Source organism: Tupaia chinensis, unplaced genomic scaffold (assembly GCF_000334495.1).
Source record: "Tupaia chinensis unplaced genomic scaffold, TupChi_1.0 Scaffold000179_1, whole genome shotgun sequence".
Classification (NCBI taxonomy): domain Eukaryota; kingdom Metazoa; phylum Chordata; class Mammalia; order Scandentia; family Tupaiidae; genus Tupaia; species Tupaia belangeri.
Window position 1 is genome coordinate 3,861,786 of NW_006159654.1, and position 5,298 is coordinate 3,867,083.

General features: G+C 39.9%; 1 pseudogene; it reads left to right on the forward strand.

Annotated features, from left to right (window-relative positions):
- Positions 1-4,051: 4,051 nt before the first annotated feature.
- Positions 4,052-4,291, forward strand: LOC102495950 (signal transducer CD24 pseudogene; annotated as a pseudogene).
- Positions 4,292-5,298: the final 1,007 nt, after the last annotated feature.

Below are 5,298 nucleotides of genomic sequence, written 5' to 3' on the forward strand. Positions count from 1 at the left end.
CTCTACCTAGCGGGAAACAGAACAGAAAACACCTGCTTTCCCTTACTAAATGGGAGTAACTAAAACATATTGTGGCAAACTCTCAGGTGGTAGAGGTAACAGAGCTTATGTCACAGAAACTGGCAATGACATAAATCTGGCAAGTCCTAGACACGTTAGAAAGTACAATGCAGCTCCTTAAAGCTTCCCACATACCAGGCACTTAAATAGAGAATCACTCAATTGTGGACATTCAGAGGTACAAGGTTCAAGTCAGGTAAACACTTCCAACACAAAGGCTCTCTGTTGTGCTGAACAAGGAGGTCTTTCTCCTATGTGAACACTCCAGGTTGAACAAGGTCACGGCTTTGTTGTAAAGATTTCCCCATGTTTATCACTCTCATAAGGTGTGGCTCAGTGTGAATTCTGGCAATTATGGAGGACAGAGCTCTGACCAAAGGATTTCCCACATTCACCATACTCAAATGACCTGGTTCTTTAGAATTCTCTGGTATTGAATGAAGCCGGAGCTTTGGCTAAATAATTGTCTACATTCACCACACACATTACGAAAAAGTCCTTTCTCCAGTGTCAGTTCTCCAGTATGAATGAGGTTGGAGCTTGAGCTAAAGAATTCCCCACATCTGCCACGATCATGAGGCCTTTTTTCCATTGTGAATTCACTGATCCTGAACAAGTTTGTATTTGTAGTTGAAAGCTTTCCCGCATTTGCTGCACTTGTTCTAACTCCTTCCACTTTGAAAGGTTTCCCCATACTTGCTGCTGCTGTGTGGCTGCCAGCCAGTTGGCCTAGGTTGGAGAAGGCACAGTTGCTGGGAAAGTCTTTCCCAGCCTTCCCACAGGTGAAGGGCCTTCCTACTACCTGGAATCTGCAGCCTTTACAAAGGAGACCCGATCCACATCCCTTCTGCACTGTGCTCCTTCTGGCTGGTACAGCTTTGCCCTGAGCCGTAATTGTTCTCTCATGTCACGTTTCTGTACCATTTCTGCTCAGACAGTGTTCCTTGGTGCTCTGCCAGCTTCAAAGTGTCTTTCATGATCAAGAGACTTCTAGATGTCTGGGTCTAGCCGTGACATTTACCTACGAAAACAGTGCACAGAAGGTGCCTGTTCATCCTTCGATCTACACCAACTACCTAGCCAGAGTGTCGGTGCACAGTTCTCGAGCATTGCCTGGGACAGTCCTCTCTGAGCCTCGTCACGGAAACTCCACTGCTCCTGGGAAAAGTCATTTAAGGTCTGTCATGCCTTTAAAGATAACACTGAGACAATTTCTCTATCGCAGGACAAACTGGAAATTAAGACAACAAGAAGCAGGTCCTGAACTGGAACTGGATACTGAGTCAGAATTGTTCTTCCTGCTGCTCTGGAAGTGGGGTCATGGTTGCAGGGTAGCCCCAATTTTCAGTCCTACCTCTGTGCACTAGGGACAAGGTCTCCCCACATCCCTGCCATTCCTCATCCCCTTGAGCCAGACGCAGTGAATAGTGAGTCTGTTGGCCCTCTGTCCATCTTCTAAAGAGTGTTTTTATTAATGACTCAAAGAAGCATAGTGTTTACATTTATGGACTTAGAAGCTAATTAATCAGCTCAGGTTCATATCTAGCACTGTTACTTACTGTGTGAGTTTAAACAAGTTAATTTGCCTTTGTGCACATCAGTTTCCCCATGTATAAAAAGAAGAATAGTATATACAAAAGTGTCCTTGTAATTCATTAAAGTGGGAATACATGTGAAACATTTGCATGGATGTTTGACATATTTAACATAATAAATACTACTCTTTGTATTTTTTAAAAGTTTTTGCTTTAAGGCCTATGCACTCATGGGAGAGAAAGAGACAGAGAGAGAGAAAGAGAGAGAGAAAGTGAGAAAGCACTCCCTAAAGGAGATGATCAGGCTGCAATTCCTTCTCTATTCTCCTCTCAGGATTTTGGACTTGCACATACCATTGCTTTAGGTTTTTTCATGCTGCCAGGTCCAGGACTCAAAACACACATTTGGCCATGTGGGATCCAGCTGCCTTAACCAACCCTGATCAGCTAGTCCTGGTTGCTTGCATTATTATTAGTAAAGACATATATATTGCAATGAGATTTTTCTGAAAGGCATTCTAATTCTTACATTTCTTAATATGACATTTGAGGTCACCTGAAGAATAGGTATAAAATATTTATGTTTTTATCATTTGTTTTTTTCAATTCCTAGTTTGGAAGCTTAGATGAATCCTAGCAGGGACTCTAAGTTTATAGACTTGTCAAAGATATTAAAATAGAAGAAAAACATTTCTCAATTAAAATTCTTTACATCTAGTTTGTCTTTGAATAGTGAGATAAATGAGAACAATGATTAAAGAACTGAAAAAGTAAAGGGAAAACCCTATAGTTTCCATGCTTTCTAGAGTAACTGTTTTCAATTCTAAATCACCTAAGAAAGAGGGAATCCAACACATAAGGGCTTTCTGTTTTTACATGTATTATTGTATTATGGTATTAAATTCTCCCAACAATTGTTCATAGTGATTATTATGTGTCCACATATTACGTTAATGTAGAAATTGAGGTTCATAAAGCTTAATAAAATTGCACGGTTCTTTTTTTTTTTTTTTGAGAGGATTTTTGCTATAGGGTGCATGTGTTTGCCAGAAAGTCAGAGAAAGACAGAGAGACAGAAAACAAGAAATCTCTCCCCGGGGAGGATGGCCACACCGTAATCCCTTCTCTTCCATTCTCTTCTTGGGATCTTGGCATGCATGCACACGCGCCCAGCATAAGTTCAAGCTACCAGGTCTGGGACTTGAACCACAGTTGACTACGTGAGAGTCCAGCAACATAGCCATTATGCTAACTCTTGGTCCCAAAATTGCTCAAGTTCTTAAAATCAGTAAACGTGTCTTGGATTTGAATATTAGTCTTGTGACTACAAAAGTCACATCTCTGTAATACCACCCTCATCCAGTCATGGTGGTGTATAAATGAACAAACAAAAACTTCAAAAAAGTGCAGAAGAATTCTTAATGTTTGAGTGGTTCTTTGACTTAGAAAGAAATCCAGCCTGTATATACTTTGGCGGGGAGGAACCAAAACCAAAAACAGAAAAAACAAACAAACAAAAAAAAACCAGTGCAATGGTGTGGTGAATGGGAGTTGGGGAGTAATATAAGCTCATTTTTAGTCAAAATTCCCAAAATTAGCCTACAGTACTCCAGTTTTATAGGAGTATTGGATAAGCTCTGTTAACAACATTTAGATTTGGTCATAATGTTAAATTATTCTTATTCCCATGTTAAACAATGTTCCCGGAAGTACTGTAGGAAAAATGAATCATTGACCACAACTTTGCCTCTTTTGATGATCAAGTTTAGTTTCAAGTTTAAAAACCTATGCCCATAATTATAAAAGAAAGAGACAATTGCCGAGGATAAGAAAACCCAGTTGCTGCACTGAGTTAGCACTTAATGAGCATGAGGATTTCACACTGGAAGTCACTGAAAAAACATAGGTATCTATACTTATCAAAAGATCTTCAGGTGTTTCTGATCCTGTTAATAAAATGGGATTGAGAAGCACCGATCTAATGTCTACCATGGCACATAGTACCAGGACCTAGCACTCTGTGATGTTGGGACATAGGAGTGGTTAAGGCTACTGAGATTGTGTGTGTATGTGTGTGTGTGGGGGGGACTATAAAAGTGAACCAAAGAGTTTCTGATCCAAGTAAAGTTTTCTTGTTCAGCACATAAAGATCTTGGAGATCATCACTTCATTCTGACAAGTGAAAGGCTAAACTGAAAAATCAACAGCCCTTCTTAGATCCATAAGAGAAGTGAGGTCACAAGGAGGTCCACTGCTCTCGAAATGGGAGAGACAAGTGAGTACAGAGAATCACAACTTACTGGAGCAGAAACCCATGAACAGAAGCTTTCATGGAAATCTGTGCCAGAGTAAAAAAAAGTTAATGCACCTCGCCGGCACCTGTGCCTGCCCCGGAGCCAGCGCTTCTCGAAGCATCTGGTATCTTGTGAGACGTGCCACGCACCGACGGATCGGACATGGGCAGAGCGATGGTGGCCAGGCTGGGGCTGGGGCTGCTGATGCTGCTCCTGCCCATGCAGATTTATTCAAATCAAACAACTGTTGTAACACTTCCAAGTAACTCCTCCCAGAATACCTCGGCTGCCCCAAACCCAGTTAATGCCACCACCAAGGCTGTTGGCAGTGTCCTGCGGTCAACAGCCAGTCTCCTTGTGATCTCGCTTTCTCTTCTACACCTCTACTGCTAAGAGACTCAGGCCAAGATGTAGTTACACTTCCCCATCTTCTAAACCCAATCCAAATGGCATTTAGAAGTACAGTGTGGCAAGGAAAACAAAGCAACACAAAACAAAAACAGGTCTTCATCGAATCTACTAATTTCACACCTTATTTTATTGACACAGAAGATGTTGTGAATACCGGATTTGATTGGTTGAAGAATATGTGAAGGACTTGACCAGATGATAAATGCCAAGATTAAACCTGCTAGAGTTTCGTGTACAAGATGAAGAGACAACACTCGAAACTAATTAAGACATGGTTTCCTTAAATGTGGCTTAAGAAATATGGACATGTAAAACTCGTAAAACTCTACCTTGAAATTAAGAATAGATTGTATCTAATCTAGAGATAAAGAATGAAATGTAGAATGGAGATTCTGTTTTCATTTGGTTCATTAAATCCATAAGGCCATAAAACAATTAGGTAATATGAAAAGTTTCCATGATTCTATTTATGTGCAATAGAAGGAACTTCCAGTTGTTATTGTAAATTCTCAGTGTATTGTTTCAGCAGTACTAATTTAATGCCGGTATACTGTAGTAAAATTTCATGTTGTAAAGCTATCACTGTTTTCTGGAGAACTGAACTCTTTTCCTCTGAGGCTTTGGGTTGGACATTGCATTTGATCTTTTATTTAGTAATTGAGATGTGCTAGGGCAATGATGGATTGAAATCTACCCCCAAACCCAAGCATATTGGGTGAATATTGCTTAATCTTACAGAGTCAAATGGTAGACATTTTCCGTCATATGTTTTTATTGGACAAGAGCACCAGGTTCATTTAGTTGAGCTTTTTTGTTTTTAGTTAAACTATTTTAAAAGAGTAGAATTGCATTGACCTCAACTAATTTAAAAATGCTGCTTTTTATTTCTGTATACATTAAATTTCTGCATTTTATATTAAAAAATGATGTTCTTACAGAGTCAAATGGTAGACATTTTCCGTCATATGTTTTTATTGGACAAGAGCACCAGGTTCATT